Below are 18,114 nucleotides of genomic sequence, written 5' to 3' on the forward strand. Positions count from 1 at the left end.
TGATAGATTTGAACATCTTCATCGGCCAACCAAACCGATCAAACGGTTACTGTATAAAGTTAGATTATATTTTTTTTTAAAAAAATATATTTAATCTAATATTACTTACCTTTCATACTCATTCATATATTTAAAAATATATTTAATCTTTCATTATTTATCTCCTATATTTTTAAAATTACTATATAGTAAATTAAACATATGTGCAATTACTGGTTTTAACTGCCGTCTCTCCAAGTCTAAACCCCTCTAATCAAATCAAAAGGGGCCAAAAAAGTCCAAAACGCAACGAAAATAAGTGGAAAAAAGATTTAACAACCCACAAAAATCCTCCATTTTTCTCCTCCTCCTGTATTAAACTCCCCCCCCCCCCTCTCCAGTAGTCCGCTCTCTCTCCACACCTCGCGTCGAGCACTTGGCACTGCCAATGGCGGCTCCCGCCCACGCCCATACCCCTCCGATGCGCGCAAGCCGCCTCGTTTCCGCGTGAGATCGACGGGCCTCCTCCTCGTGCTCTGTCCCCCGCCTCGTTTGTTTCTCCGGCCCCGAGCCGTCACGCCCGCATCTCGTGCTCCCCGGTTCTTGGCCCCCGCCGTTCTTGGACGCCACCTCTCCGGCGCGCGCACCTGGTGCCTGCACGGAATCCGGGTGGCGCGTGCGGTCCCCGTCGCGTGCGCGGGATCCAGCAGACCGGGAGCGGGAGGGGCGCCATGGCGGGCCGGCTCTGCACCTGGCTCGTCGCCGCGTGCTTGTCCGCGGCGTGCGACGCCGACGAGCACAAACAGAAGCATTGCTGCGGCGGAGTGGGCGCTGGAGGCGGTGTCGTGATGTTCGGCCAGCGCCGCGAGCGCCGCCGCTCCGGTGCGCGGCGGCGCGGCGCGGCGCCCTCTGGTGAGACGAGACACACTCACCATTCCGTTGCCTTATGTCCTTTGTTCGTTTTGCTGGATCCTTGCATGACCGTACGTGCGAATCCTAGTGTAATTTCAGAGCATCGGTAGTATCGCCCGGGGTAAAGGTGCGAGTTTTATCCGGTTTTGGCGTCACATTGTGCGTGTGCAATGCGTGAGCGAAGGAGGATTATTCCCTGGATTGTGCTAAGGATCTTGGTATAGTGAGCAAAAGTTTAATCCGCGTGGGTTTGTGGCCTCGCCGTTTGGTTCCTGTGCTTCTGCTTGGGATGCATTCGCTTGTGGTGACTGGTGAATTGATGGCTTCAACATCATTTTCTTTCAGTTTGCATTTGTTAGTAGCACAGGGTTTGACTTCAGAGTTGAGATTGAATGGACCTGTGCTACTATGTACAATCGAAAGCAGGGGTGTGGAAGACTCCAAAATGCTAAGAATCTTGTAGTAATAATCACGTTTGAATTTACGCCAACTTGCAACTCTACGGCCGTTGACCTGCTTGGGGTCTTATTTAGTTTATATTTTGATGCTATCTCTAGAACCAAGCAAACAAACTTTTTTAGTTTTATGTGGCATGAAATAGGTTGTCCTGTCCCATTGGTACCTGATGACATCGTGTGCATGTTTGTGGACCATGCTATTTGCCTGCCTCTTCCGAAAGCGGTTTGTTTGTCATATTTTCTGCCTCGAGGAGACAAGGATCTCAACCAAAAAAATTTATGGTTTGCAGGAATGACCATGGCTGTTGCCTTACAAGCTGAAAGAGGTGTTATCGAAAAGAAGAAACCTGATATTAAACAAAGAAGGGTGGTTGTCACTGGCATGGGCGTAGTGACACCACTGGGCCATGATCCTGACGTATTTTACAACAACCTTCTGGATGGTGTTAGTGGAATAAGCGAGATAGAGAGATTTGACTGCTCCAACTTCCCCACGGTAATACAGAGCATATGATTTTCTTCAATTTGTGGGGAGTGGTGACAGGGCCAGTTTTGCAATTGGGACAAATATTTTCACGTAGTGGTTGATATTTGGCCTTTAATACAGAGAATTGCAGGAGAGATAAAAACCTTCTCAACAGATGGTTGGGTTGCACCTAAGCTTGCTAAGCGGATGGACAAGTTTATGCTATATTTGATAACTGCTGGAAAGAAGGCGTTAGAAAATGGTGGACTCACTGAAGAACTCATGAATGAGTTGGACAAAACCAGATGCGGGGTTCTCATTGGTTCTGCAATGGGTGGCATGAAGGTTTGAATCCTCATAATATACTCGTATTGTTATATCTCTATGACCTTTTACTATCGATAGATAATTAAATATCTGTTTCCCTTAAGTTATGATGGTATAGTATATAATATACTCATATTTGTTATATCCTAATTTCATACAAGTTATGATGCAATTTCAAGCAGGTTTTTAATGATGCAATTGAAGCACTGAGGGTGTCTTACAAGAAAATGAACCCGTTTTGTGTTCCTTTTGCAACTACAAATATGGGTTCTGCAATCCTTGCAATGGATCTGGTGCGATATGATCTGTTCTTTCATTTTTTTTTGTATAAATTTGTATGTAGGTAACAGCGATTATGGTTCTCCACAACTCACACTTTCTGTGATTTACAGGGGTGGATGGGACCAAACTATTCTATTTCCACTGCTTGTGCTACCAGTAACTTCTGTATCCTCAATGCAGCAAACCATATCAGAAGAGGGGAAGCTGTAAGTAACTTCATCTTTGCACGTTATCTTCTACAAGTAACATCTTGTTCTCGATCTTATTCATAATATTTCAGGATGTTATGCTCTGTGGTGGTTCTGATGCACCACTTATCCCAATTGGTATGTGACCCAATTCTTCATTCTTTCAACTCCAGTTTTGCATAGTTTATTTTTGTCTTTGCAGTTTCAAGTGTCTTAACCATTACAGGATTGGGAGGTTTTGTGGCCTGCAGAGCTCTTTCACAGAGAAACAGCGACCCAACGAAAGCTTCCCGACCCTGGGATGTGGTTAGTATATTTATTTGTGGAAAATCTCTTCTTATCATCGTAGCCAAATGATTTACTTCATGCACATTCTCCCTACTGATTTATTTCAAATGATCAGTTTCTTGACCAAATTTACTGAATGATAATAATTATCATCATTTAGTACATCCCAACGTACGAGCACCTTGTTGATGTAACAAACTTACTGGCTCGGTCCATGTGTTGTGCTAGATTGTGATGATTTATCTTTCGTGTTGCAGGACCGTGATGGTTTTGTTATGGGGGAAGGAGCTGGTGTCCTTGTATTGGAAGAACTTGAGCACGCCAAGGTTTTGTACATGCAATTTCCTTTTTCCCTTTGTGTAGATCTGCTTCTTGTTTCCAGTTGGTTGACTTGCTATTTTGTTAAACGTTATGGCTTCCTGATATTGTGCATGTTTTCCAGGAAAGAGGTGCAAAAATATATGCTGAATTTCTAGGTGGAAGCTTCACATGTGATGCGTACCACATGACCGAGCCACATCCTGAAGGTGAAATGTATATCTTAACTTCATTGTGCTCATCCTTCTCTTTTTCCTACCTAAATCTAATGGGACCTTCTTATACCCACATTTTCATTGATTCAACATCAGGAAGAGGGATTACTCTCTGCATAGAAAAGGCACTAGCTGATGCAGGGATAGCAAGGGAAGAAATCAACTATGTGAATGCTCATGCAACGTCTACACAGTCGGGTGACTTGAAGGAGTATGAGGCTATCGCACGTTGTTTCGGCCAGAACCCTGAAGTATATCACCTGATGCGAGCAATGCTATAGCAATTTTTTTGAAGTAAACCATCTAAATGTTTTTTTCTGGGGTGCAGCTAAGGGTTAACGCAACAAAATCAATGACTGGTCATCTGATAGGAGCAGCTGGTGGAATAGAAGCTGTTGCTTCTATACAAGTAATGGAGTCATATTCCTTTTACGGTGTTTGTATTTACCTGTATTATTCTATTACCAATGCGAAATTTTACTTCATGGAATATGAACTATACATTTATGACGCCGAGTTCTCCATGTTCATTGTGTCTTTCTGTATATTTATCCAGTATGGTTATTTCCAGTAGTTGGTAATTTTTGTAAGACAAAAGCTTTGTAACTGAAAAATTGGTACAACATCCGTTACAATTTCTTTTTAAATTGGGGACATATCTGGTCGGTGTCTTTAATGCTTTAACCAGGTGAAACAATCTACTGCACTCTCGCATGACTATTTCTTGTATTATCTATCATTCACAGAGAACACTTAAAATGCTTTAATTTGGAGTTTTGTATTATATCCAAACTAGGGTAGGCTTGTAAAAGGGAAAATGCCAAGCAACAAAAATACTGAAAGGAAATATTGATATAGAGTTTTCTGAACACGTATCAGGTCTCATATGACAGGCACATCACATAATGCTACTGCAAGTTTGGAACTTTCATCCTTCTTTGATCATTAATTCAAAAAAGTATCTATTTGCATGTTGATTGACATTTAGGATTATTCCCGAGTTCTAATACTGGTCTGGTCGAATGTTGCAGTTCATTGAAGGTTTGAAAAATCCCTTGGAAACTTAACTGTAATATTTTTACCATTCTAGTGCTTTAGTTTGATGTCCAAGCATGCGGTGCATCTTAGCATAGCAATGCCCAGCGGTGTCCTTTCTTGGTTCTTTGTGGAGTGGTAAACTGCTGTAAAGTGCAGTGTCTCACCTATGTCAGCCTGCTTGTGTTAGTAACACATGTTGCTCCTGCACTGCTGTGGTACCGTTTGGATCCAGACAACACCCTAACTATGTAGCGTTACTTAAGCTAGTTATTATAAAATTTCAAATTACATCTGCCTCATTGGTAGGGTGCATTGTGTCTGTCTGGCTGAAATTTCTTACAAACACATCTATCTTTTTCTTGGTTCCTATAATCCCATTTATTTATCTTAAAGCAATAGTTTTTGCTTCACCCGATTTCCTCATACTTTTCTAGTAGATTCATAGGCATTGATCGTTTGGATATTACTCCAAGTATCCTACATAAAGTATAGTCTTTGATATTGCTGACAACAATAGTTCTTTTACAGTAAACATGTTCAGTCGGGTTTCATTCGCGTATAGCTATGAACTGTCTTTGATTCTTTATTTCCATTTACCATAACTCCTGCTGTTTGAGTGTTTTTGGCTTCAAAACAGAATGAATGGCGTCATGCCAGAGCATGAGATGTGTTATCAGTTTTGATGCAAACTGGTGAGCTGATCATGGTTATATTCCACTTTGTTGTTCATTGCAGGCTATAAGAACTGGTTGGGTCCATCCCAATCTGAATCTAGAAAATCCAGAGAAAGCTGTGGTAAGCTCCTTTAGTGATGCAAGATTTAGTGTCATTCTTGTCTTCTTTCTGATTCTACTAAAGAAGCTAGATACGAAAGAGCAAAATCTACAGAAAATCTATATGTTGAATGGTGTTTTCAGTTTTAACCAGCAACTTCATTTGGAGCTAATTTCATCTAATGAATGTTTCAATGCCGTTCATGAAACAGGATCTGGGCGTCTTGGTAGGATCACAGAAGGAGAGATGTGAAGTGAAGGTGGCGCTGTCAAACTCCTTCGGATTTGGTGGGCACAACTCATCAATTCTCTTCGCGCCCTTTAAGTGAACATGACCGATGAATTGCCAGCTTCCTCGTCGTCCAATGGCTTCATGGAACTGGAACTGGAACTGCATATAGAAGACTAGTGGACTCTACGACATTCTCTGCGCCACATTACATGGAGGTCCAAGCTGAGGGGAATACTGTGACATACTATAATTGTGCGAAGAAAACAAATCAGGCCTCATGACCCCTGCAAGGTTTATCTGTATCACGCAATTGCAAATATATCATATCAAACGACTTACCCTTCCTGGGCCGGTATTTTTCGCTTCACCGTCTGCCCATTGTCAGCACTCTATCCTGGCTTCCCCTAAAAAAGTACTCTTTCCAAGATTCAGCACGATCTCGTAGTTGATCGCCCCAGAGATGCTGGGGGTTGATGTTGTATGGAATATTGATGTTCTAGAAACTGTTGTTAGCAGCTGTGAAATGGTGGTTCTCGCTGTAAGCATTGCTGAACTTCTCAGTTCTGCTTTTCATTCCGTGGCTTTCTCTCGCATTACATACATGAGTATGCACGTTATTGGGCTAAGAATTTGAAGATCTGCGAATGTTGTGGCCATTCGCGTCTGGTTATGACACTGACTGTGATGGATTCTAGCAATGTTAGCACATGACAGTGTCATAACGTGTATTAAGTATCGAGGTTCCAGTTGAGTGTTCCTAGCCTAGCTTAGCATTTGATATCACCACGCTAGGCTCAAGGGCTGCCTGGCCTCTTCGGGCTACGAGTGAGTAACCTCTGTAAACTGAATGAATTCAATTGCCGCCAGGGAGCCAGAATAAGACCAGCTGCTAGCCTACAGCACGGTGCGGTTGAGGCCAGAGCTGGTTGCCTGCTCAGTAGGCTGAAATGCCTGACGAGCTGCTCTTCAAGTCAAACATGCAGCTGCTGCTGTGGACAGACTCGATGACGCTCGGACATCGGCTGCGCATTGCTGCCTGGCCATGCCGTGCGTGATTGCGCGGGGAGCGGCGCCCTGCGTCCATGCGATGCGCGCACGCCGAGTCGGGGAGGAGCGTCCTGTGGGATCAGTTCTCCGTCGCCCGTTTCTTCCTTGCGTTTTAGAGCCAGATGACCAGCGTCCGGCGAGACCCGCACGACCTGGCGACCCACGCGTGCGGTGCGGATGCCTGCCCCGGCCGTGCGGTGGACCGCTGGCGTCCGCGCTCCCCGCCCCACTCCTCTCACACCGGTTGCCTCCCCACCAGCTCCGGCCACCCGACTCTTGCCCCGTGGCACATACACCACACCACCATCGGACACCAACACGTACGCTAGCGCTCTTCTAAAAATCTTGGAGAAATCGTGGCTGCCGCCATCCACGAACCCTGCGCATAGTAGCGCCGCCCCGCATTGTGGCCATGCCGGCCACAGTGGCCGCCGTCTCCATCTCCAGCTCTTGCAGTCACCGCCGACTCCGTGACATTCCCCCCTCTGAATACATAGTGTTATGCCTGCCAGTTTGAATACATCCTTTATCTAATGGTTGGGCCGAAGAGAAGAGAAAGTAAGAGGACATGTGTCATCACAGGGAAGTAGATCTTTCGTAGGAACTTTCTACTAAAGAACTTTGTGAGATCCTCATCCAACCATACATCTTTTGATCCAATGATTAGACTGAAAAGAAAACAAAAAAGAGATATGTGTTATCATAAGAAAAGAGTTCTTTTGTAAAACTCTGTCCTATAAAATTTACTTCTCTAGTAAACAGTCGGTCACGATCATAGATAAGAGCCCTCGGCATGCCGTGCAGTCTATATACTTGTTGGATATATAATTGAGGCACCCGTAGCGCTGAAAAAGGGTGCGACAGAGCTAGAAAGTGGGTAGCTGCCGCCACCCACGAACCCTGCGCATAGTAGCGCCGCCCCGCACTGTGGCCATGCCTCAGCTCCATCTCCAGCTCTTGCAGTCACCGCCGCCTCCGTGACATTCCCCCCTCCTTGAGTGGCGTCTTGACCCCAAGACGCGATCTCTGGGAAGCGGTGTTGGAGCTCCGTAGCATCTTCCATTCTTGCACTGAACAAGCACCTGATCAGTCACCTTGGACCCCTTCCGATAAAGGCGTCGCTGTAGCACGTGCTCTGGTCCAGCGAGCCCTTCCTCCTCCTCAGCTTCAGAATTAGGCAGCTCACCGTGCACCTTGGTCGCCGGTGGAATACCCTGCTTCAGCTGTGAGACACGTATGGCCGGATGGATCCGGCTGGTGGGCGGTAACTTCAGACGATATGCTACCGAACCAATGCAATGCTCAACCTGAAATCGACCACAACACCAAAACGACAATGTATGGTTAGCCTTATCAGCCATTGACGCTTGCACGTACGGCTGTAGCTTGAGGTAAACCCAATCACCGACTTCGAAGGACCTCTCAGAACGACGCTTGTCAGCCTGGGATTTCATTCGCTGCTTAGCGCGCTCCAGATGCTGACGAAGAAGATTGGTCTTGAGTTGCCGATCTTCTAGCCACTAAGACAAATCTGGAACGGCATAGATGGTGGAGTCCTTCAGACCGAAGTGTTTCGGAGGGTGCCCATACAAAGCTTCAAACGGTGAGCAGCCCAAAGCAGAATGCAGTGAAGTATTGTATCAAAATTCTGCCAACCACAGCCACGATGACCATCTTCTCGGGCAAGTATGCACAAAACACCGGATATATCCTTCCAAACCCTGGTTAACCTGCTCTGACCGTCTGATTGCGGGTGGTATGCAAAGCTCGTACACAATGTTAGGCCATCTCCAACGGAGTCTCTAAATCTGCAAATTCTAATGCTACAGTACTTTACGGTCTACTGTAGCACTGAAAATTCATCTCCAACAGATCATCTATCCAGTGATACAGTATTGCTACAGTGTTAGGGATAGGGATGCTGTAATAGTATTTTGAGGATGAAAATTTGAGGTAGCTGTTGGAGATAATCTTATGCCTGCCAGTTTGAATACATCCTCTGATCTAATGGTTGGACTGAAGAGGAGAGAAAGTAAGAGGACACGTGTTATTACAAGGAAGTAGGTCTTTCGTAGGAACTTTCTACGAAAGAACTCTATGAGACCCTGATCCAACCACACATCTTTTGATCCAACGACTAGGTTGAAGAGAAGACAAAGAAGAAGATACATGTCATCGTAAGAAAGGAGTTCTTTCGTAAAACCCTGTCCTATAAAATTTGCTTCCCTAATAAACAGTCGGTCACGATCACAGATAAGAGCCCTCCGCATGCCGTGCAGTCTGTATACTTGTTGGATATATAATTGAGGCACCCGTAGCGCTGAAAAAGGGTGCGACAGAGCTAGAAAGTGGGCGTACTTTGTCAGCTTGTCAACCACCACGAGAATACAATCAAAACTGACAGAGTACGGCAGACCCTCTATGAAGTCTAGGGAGACGACCTGCCATGCTCCTTCAGGTACTGGCAATGGCTGTAGCATGCCGGGATATCTCAGTATAAGGGCCGATGGGTTACATTAAAGGGGGGACAAGCTGGGGAGATGCACTACAGTATGATCAGTGCCAGTCAGCTGCGCAATTTGGTCCGAAGGGAGTCAGTTTCACGGGTGATACAGTTCTGTCAGGTTGAAGCAATGGGTGAGCAGGCTGAAGTACCCAAACCAGTGCGTGAGTTGCTCGAAGAATTTGCGCATCTCTTCGCAGAACCAGAAGGTTTGCCTCCACGATGGACCTACAATCACTCAATTCCGCTTATCCCTGGGGCAAGGCCGGTCAACCTCAAGCCATACCGTCATAGCCCTGCGCAGAAAGACGAGATAGAGCGTCGGGTGGCTGCTATGCTGAAACAAGGGATTATCCAATTGAACAACAGTCCATTCGCGTCTTCAGTGCTTCTGATGCAGAAGAAAGATGGAACGTGGCATTTCTGTGTTGACTATTGGCGCCTGAATGCGATAACGGTCAAAAATCGATTCCCACTGCCGGTGATTGATGAGTTATTGGACGAGTTATCCGGAGCCTGCATCTTCACCAGTTTGGACATGAGAGCGGGGTATCATCTGCTGCGGATGAATCCTGCAGATGAAGCAAAAACCGCGTTTAAAACGCACCATGGGCATTATGAGTTTTGAGTAATGTCTTATGTCTTGACTGGGCGCCGGCAACATTTCAGAGTACTATTTATCGTATACTTGAGCCACTGTTGAGGAATTGGGTTCTTGCATTCATCGATGATACCTTGATATTGAGTAGCACCCTGGATGAGCATGTACAGCTATTGACGAGGGTGTTCCACATCTTGGGTGCACACAAGTTGAAAATTAAACGCTCCTAATGCTCTTTTGCCAAGGAGGAGTTAACTTAGTTGGGCCATGTGATTTCAGCTAGAGGGGTCGGCACCAATACTAAGAACATTCGGGCAGTTTTGAAGTGGCATGTGCCAAGCAATGTGAAGGGATTCAGAGTTATTAGTTGCCCTCTTACTGAGAAACCAAGTTCAAATGTACCTTAGTTTCCTTGTGATGAGTGATTGACATTGTCATTTATTTGGTTTGATGATCTTTGGTTTTGCATAAGCTTTGATGTGATTTGAATTGATTTGATATTTCATTTGAACATAATGATTATGGACTAATTGGAATTAGAGTTGGAGATACGTGTTTGCTTATCTCATGGTGTGCAGATGATGGATGTAACTTGGCGGTCGACGGCGGGATGATCGGAGCAAAACGGAGTGTTTGGTGCCAGACGATCAAGAAGTCCGGGTGGAGTCAAGGGTGATCCTAGCTGAACACGTGGAGGTCAAGCAAAACATTGAAGGCGGATGGAGACGGCGTGTTGACAAAGTCAAGCGAAAGGGATACCGGTGCAAGTGACAAGGCGGCCCGAAGGATCGGGAGCGGAAGAGACTTGCCGGCGGTCAGGATCGCATGACGGAGTACACGCGTCGACATCGAAGCGCTTGCTTAAGGTGTAAGCAAGGCGGTGAGTCACGCTTTGAGAAGCGTACAGGCGGTTTCGCGGTTTGGCCTCAAAACTGTGTGAGGACTGGAGGAGTATGTGGCACCATCGCGAAGATTGCGTCGAGACGAAGTTAAGTCGTGAAGGCACCGCGGCCGTTCGATGAATGGAGAAGAAAATGGACTAAAATGCCCTCGGTGGTAGGTAGGAGTGCACTATAAGAGAGGGGTATTTTGAGAAAAAGCTAGGAAACTTAAAGACCAAGTTTTCTAGGCCTATAAATAGAGGGGTAGGACTAGAGAGAGCTTTGAACCAGCTACTTAAGCCTCCTTGTGCCACTCATTTGAGAGTCTTAGAACTAGGTTTTAGAGGAGAGAAGTATGAGTGCTTAGTCTATGTAATAGGTGAGAGTTTTGAGAGATAAATCTTTGTAATCCATCTAAAATAGGGCTGACCTCTTTGAGTAATTAAGTTTATATTTTTGCATATGCTTGAATTCCCCTCCTTCTAGTTTCCTTCTATTGGTTTCCTTGCAAATTTTTCGATTTTCGGTTTTGATTTTCGTTTTGATTTTTGGGCTGAAATTTCAGCACATTGTGAGATCATTCTTCTTGTTGCTAGAGGTATAAAAACTCACATACGAGTGTATGGTTATGGGTCTTGAGTATCCCTGCCTATAGATCATCAACTTGAAGAGGTTTCTTGTCCGGTGATCTTTTTTTTTGAGCTGCAATATTTCACATTTGCAGGGTTGTTTTTCTTGATGCTAGTGGTTTAAATACTCACATACTCATGTATTTGAGCGGATCTTAAGTCCCCTTTCCACTAGACTATCATCTTGGAGGATAACCTTGTCCGGTGTCCATCTTATCTAGTTTCTTTGGAAGTTACGAGTTTTTGTGCACAAAGACACATGGAATGGTCCTGAATGGAACCTATGGTTCATATTTCATCTATGGAGTCATGTTGCTATGAAAGTAGTCTTCTTGCTTTGTCTCTTTAATTCTTTTGCTTTCGCTTGAGCGTTTTGAGGTGCGTTGGGTGAGAAATAGGAAAAGATCATCTATTTCGAAAGAAATTTATTGAGGCGCCTATTCACTCCCCCTCTAGTCACCATTCTCGTTACTACACTTATTGAACTGTTGACAAAGAACATGGAATTCCAGTGGACTGAAGAAAGGGGAGAAGCCTTCCAGAAGCTCAAGCAGGCATTGGTCACTGCTCCTGTTCTTGCCTTGCCGAATTTCTCCAAAACATTTGTTATCGAAACAGACACTTCGGACAAGGGGATTGGGGATGTACTGCTACAAGAAGGGCATTCGTTGGCCTTTTTAAGCAAGGCACTCGGTCCCGAAATCAACAGCTGTCGGTCTATCTTATATTTACTAATTGGAGGCTCCTTTTGGTGCCTCCACATTAATCCTAGAAAAATCCTAGAAATTCTCATAAAAAAGCAAAACATCCGACCGTTGAATTGATTGATTGACTAACTGTAACCATAGATCAACAACCAGAAGAAACAAAAGATTAAAAAACAAATCAGAGTCCAACTCTAAGACTACTTCCTTCCTGATCTTTCCTTCTTCTTTTTTTATAGATATCCTTTGTCTAACAAGGTTACGTTAGCAAACTCCAACGCAGTTACGTTAGCAATAAACACACTTTTCCAAATCAATTAAAATATACCAATTAAATATACGTGTAATCAGATATTACAAAATTAAAACAACAAAACGCAAACATATTACGGATTATCACATAAAAGTAATATCAAAGAATTTATAATGTATCTCAAAAAAATAATATGAGATACGGTGACAATATTAAAAATAATAATAATTTCAAAAAATCAAGAAACAAATAAAAATCAATTTGCATAACACATAAAATGAAAATTATAAATTAGATCTATTCACAAATAATAAATATGATTTCAATATTATGAATAAAAATTACATTTATATTTTATATTCTAATATTTAAATATAAATAGCTGATGTATCTTAGCATACAATTATTATTAACACAAATATCTAAAATTCAGTTGTATGCTAAATTTCTAGCCTGTGCAATCGCACAGGTTGATGCGCTAGTGAGAAGGAAAGCTTAGCGATTCTGTTGGCGATCGATCACTGGAGGCAATATCTTCAGAGTGGGGAGTTTCTAATTTGTACTGATCAGCGTAGCCTAGCGCATTTGGATGATCAAAAGCTTGCGAAGCCCTGGCAGCAGAAGGTGATGGCCAAGCTTTTGGGGCTGCAATTCAAGGTAGTGTTCAGACGGGGTTCAGATAACCGTGCTGCAGACGCACTCTCTCGCTGTCTGGTTCGTCCGACAACAGAGTTGTGTGCCTTCTGATTCACCTGGTCATGGGTGGTTTCGTTTGTTCGCTAGGCATCTCCTTTTATGTTTCTGCATGCCCTTCTATAATACTTTGTCTGTAGCAACTTTTAACTCTCCCTTACGTTCTCTTCCGAATCTCGTAGTTCTCTGGATTTGGTTTGTAAACTCTTAACTATTCCGTTATCTGAAAAGTAATGGAATGGGGCTTCCCGTTGTCGAAAAAAAACAGAGTTGTGTGCCATATCCACCGTAGTTCCAACCTGGGTGGAGGATATATCTGCAGGATACGCTAAATGACCCTACTACTCAGAGCATTCTAGCTCGATTGAGCGTGGCCGGTTCGTCTGACAAGCACTTTGAGCTCAAGGATGGGATTCTGCGGTACCACGGTCGTGTCTGGGTTGGTAACAATCCGACCGCCCAAAGGAAAATTATGGAGGCTCTACATTCTAGCGCGATCGGTGGACATTCAGGCTTCCAAGCAACATATGCTCGCCTTCGCAAACTTATCGCTTGGCTTGGAATGAAGAGAGATATTAGGGAGTTTGTGGTTGCTTGTTCAGTGACTCAGTCTGTATCCAGTCCATGGCTGTTGTTACGTTCCCGCAGAGATCGAGCAGGTTGGAGAGGAATCGGAGGAAGAACAGCAGAGAATGGGAGGGTTTAGCAGAGGTTCTTCAGGTAGGCAAGTATAGTTTTACAACTTCGATGCCCTCTCCTGTCCGCACACTCACGCCTTTATGCTCTCGCGACGTCAGCCGGGAACAGCATATTGGGCTTCCTCAGGCGTGATACAACCCGTTGGACCATTCTCTCACTCCCGCCTTCGCGCTCCCGCACCTCAGCTTCACCCCATGCCTGAGCTCCATCTCCAGCTCTTGCAGTCACCACCGCCTCCGTGACATGGAGGCCAGGACGGCGTGGCCGTCGTCGAGGATGACGGCCGGCCTGAGCCCGGGGGGTGGTTGGTATTTCATCTACTGTCAGGGTGGACGGTAAATCAAATGCCGACCACATGGGGAAAGGAAATTTTCATAAGAGTATGTGAACGTAATGCTTATCAGGATCGAGATTCATGTTAGAGGGGTAAGTAAGAAAAATTATAAGGTATGTAAGAAAATCAATATATGTATAAGTATCAGATGAAAAGGATAGGTAGTCGAGATATGCCGTGCGTGCGTAACACGGAGTTGTATTTCCCCACCCTAGCCTCTCCTAGCTGTTAGATATGACTTGTACGGGAAAGATCGACGTGAACGAAATGATATTGCCTGTTAGCGAGACCCGGCCTTCCGTCTATCTGCCTCTCCTGCTCAGCCGCTTGCCTCCCCTCGACTGATGCGCTGAGAGCTCCAGTGATGCGGCTGACAGGTTGTTGTTGTGCGACCAATTCAGGCGTTGAGGCTGTGGTGGCGCGTGCGTGCATCTTCTGGCAGGCATGGAGGCCACGGTAGCGCGAACGAAATGATGGTGTCGACGCCGGCCGGCAGCACCGCAGCACACGGCAACGGCGTCCGCATTCCCCGCCCACTCCTCTCTCCATCTCACCGGTTGCCTAGCTAGCTCACAGTCACCACGGACCACCAGCTCCACCCGTTTCCACGCCGTCGTCGCACGGCACGTACGCCGCAACCCCCATAGCCATAGGATGAACACGAACACGTCATCGATTTCGGCATCAGATCGAATCACATACATGCATGTTGATCGACTTGGGTCGATCGGCCGAGTGCACAGAAAACCACGGTCGACTTACTACATAAACGTGACCAGCAGCTAATTCGTTTTGCTCACAATTTTGGTCACGTACGTATTGTGATCATGAGCATGAGAACCACTTTCTGTCCCACCCTTCAATGTCTCCGATGTCGTTCATGCTGAAAAACACAAAGAATTAATCACAGATCATTGGTGCAAACAACTAATCGAGCAATCAACAAGCAGCTGAACAGGTTGCATACATGCAGTTCATATCATGCATGTTATCTTATCTTATCTTATATTTACTAATTGGAGCCTCCTTTCTGTATCTTCACGTTAATCCTAAAAAAATCCTAAAAATTCTCATAAAAAAACAAAACATCCAACCGTCGAATTAATTGATTGACTAACTGTAATCATATATCAACAACCAGACGAAACAACATAGAAGATTAAAAAAAATCATAGAGTCTAGCCCCAGGACTACTTCATGCCTCACCTTTCCTTTTTTTTTATCGTAGATACCATTTGTCCAACAAGATTACGTTAGAAAACTCCAACTTAGTTACGTTAGCAATCAACACACTTTTCTAAATCAATTATAATCAAACATTACAAAATTAAAACAACAGAACGCAAACATATTACGGATTATCACACAAAAATAATATCAAAGAATTTATAATGTATTTAAAAAATAATATGAGATACGTTGACGACATTAAAAATAATAATCATTTCAAAAAATCAAGAAACAAATAAAAAACAATTTGCATAACACATAAAATGAAAATATAAATTAGATCTATTCACAAATAATGAACATGATTCCAATATTATAAACAAAAATTATATTTATATTTTACATTCTAATAATTAAATATAAACAGTTGATGTATCTTAGCATACAACCATTATTAACATAAATATCTACAATTCAACCGTAAGCTAAATTTCTAGCCTGTGCAGTCGCACGAGTTGATGCGCTAGTATTTACTAATTGGAGGCTCTTTTTGGTGCCTCCACGTTAATCCTAAAAAAATCCTAGAAATTCTCATAAAAAAGCAAAATATTCAACCATCGAATTAATTGATTGACTAACTGTAAACATAGATCAACAATCAGACGAAACAACATAGAAGATTAAAAAATAAATCATAGAGTCGAGCCCCAAGACTACTTCTTGCCTTACCTTTCCTTCACTTTTTTGTTGTATATATCATTTGTCTAACAAGATTATGTTAGCAAACTCCAACTTAGTTACGTTAACAATCAACACACTTTTACAAATCAATTATAATCAAACATTACAAAATTAAAACAATAGAACGCAAATATATTACAGATTATCACACAAAAATAATATCAAAGAATTTATAATGTATTTAAAAAAATAATATAAGATACGGTGACGACATTAAAAATAATAATAATTTCAAAAAATCAAGAAACAAATAAAAATCAATTTTCATAACACATAAAATAAAAAATATAAATTAGATCTATTAACAAATAATAAACATGATTCCAATATTATAAAAAAAATTATATTTATATTTTACATTCTAATATTTAATATAAATAGTTAATGTATCTTAGCATACAACTATTATTAACATAAATATTTAACATTCAATCGTAAATTAAATTTCTAGTCTTTGCAGCCTTATAGTTGATACGCTAGTGTAAACTAAATATGATTGAGCTCCTCGATCTGTAAGTCTTACCACGGCAAGGTGATGTCTTCGCCGTCGTCGATCGCTGTGACCCCCTTCGTAGCAGCAGTTGTAGTCGCCGTCGACGACATGCATCGTCTCCACGACGTCTGGCGGCTTGGCCCCCGTGACCGCCCCTAGCTTGCTCGCCGACGCCGTCGCACGGCCACCGCCACTCCACATGCGAACCGGCCGCCACCACGTCCTCCGCGGTGCTAACCGAGCCTCCCTCCGGCCCCGCACTCTCTCCGCCGCGTCCGCTCTCCATGCTCTCGAGGATCTTGCTCCACCACGCCGACGCGGCGTCCGTCTCTCTCCACTCCATGCCCTGCCTCTCGCCGATCGACTGCATATCCCCGTCGTCCAGCACCGGGATCAACGGAGCCGGTGCATCGACCGACGAGTACTTCTCTGTGGTGCTGAGCGCCGGCGATCCATGCATGAGTGCTCGCCATCTCCATTGCCGGAGATGAGTGTTGTGAATGACGGCGAATAAACGACGAAGAACACAAGATCAAATCACAGCGGAGACACAAGATTTAACGTGGAAAACCCCTCCAATTCGAAGGGGAAAAACCACGGGCGCCAGCCAGCAAACACTCCTCACTATTATCAAGAGTCGGGTTACAACGCCGTGCGGCGGCTTACAAGAGAATGAATGAATCGGTCGCAGTGGAACCCTAGCGACGGGTATATGTACCGTACCGCGGGGGGCCAGCCCCCCGCACCCCCCCGAGTGAAGGAGGGCGCACCCCAATGGGTGGTCCTAGGAAGTGTGGTTTGTTAAGATGGAATGCATGCCGTTATCCTTTGGGCATGGTCATATAGCAGGTAGCTAGATATGTAGACATGTAGTGCCACTGGCTGACTGCATAAACGTCGCCTGAGTCATCTTTTTGGTACTTGAGTAACATTGACCTTACCTCGGATATCAATCACCCACACACGACGTGTACCGGCGCTGAGTGCCAAATATATATAGCCCCATTTGGCACATCTTATGCTTTAGCTTTTCTATAGGAAATGGTAAAATGACAGGAGTCTCTTTTTTTTTTTCGCGAACGTCGACAGCGGGAGCCTTTGATAGCTTATGAAGAACTCCTCCTGTCATTTCTGTGTAGTTCCCGAGCTGGAAAAAATAACTGACAGTTGCGTACAGCTGATATGCACTACACACACACACACAAGTAGCTAGCTACGCGTGCACAATTTGCCGTTTCATTTCATTTCATGAGATGATGTTACGAACTGCCATGCCGGTAGGGGCAGTCTCTTCCATCCCTGCTGGTTATTTTGTAGCGTAGGCTAGAGCCATTGGTCTTGCAATGTTCAGAGATCGACTCAGTTTAAGCTGCTGAGGACAGACGAGCAATGTACTCATACTCCAGCCCAATTATAAAAAAATGATGATCACAAAACAAAATGGTACGTTAAAATCATGATGAGATAGCTCTAAGCACGAAACGTGTTTAACCGGATCTAACCTCAGCACATCTCATCTCTCCTCCGTGAGATATGAGGAATTATGAACAACGAGATCTACATAAACTTTAAGAAATATGCTCTAATAGTTTGAACTAACATCTAGCTTTAACCATTAGAGCTGCCCTACGACAATAATGATATATTTATGAAACTATCAATATAGGGTGGACACGCCTCTAGTCAACGGGTGACGCAAGGCAACAGGGCATTGACACTAAGAGATTGAAATATGCCAATCTAGTGACAAGAGAAGGACAAGAGCAAATGGCACCATCCTAGCTACCAGTAGCCACAAATTCATCTGGCAACTCCTCTTCTGAACCTTCGCTCCAATGCAAAAGCCAAATGGAGAGAGCGAGAGCAACGTCATTGGTTTGCATGGACGGC

The 18,114-nt window shown here is 44.1% G+C and overlaps 1 pseudogene; it reads left to right on the forward strand.

Annotated features, from left to right (window-relative positions):
• The first annotated feature begins 369 nt into the window (after window positions 1-369).
• On the forward strand, window positions 370-6,053 carry LOC133892779 (3-oxoacyl-[acyl-carrier-protein] synthase II, chloroplastic-like; annotated as a pseudogene).
• The last annotated feature ends 12,061 nt before the right edge of the window (window positions 6,054-18,114 follow it).

This window comes from Phragmites australis, chromosome 15 (assembly GCF_958298935.1).
Source record: "Phragmites australis chromosome 15, lpPhrAust1.1, whole genome shotgun sequence".
In the NCBI taxonomy this organism is placed as follows: Eukaryota; Viridiplantae; Streptophyta; class Magnoliopsida; order Poales; family Poaceae; genus Phragmites; species Phragmites australis.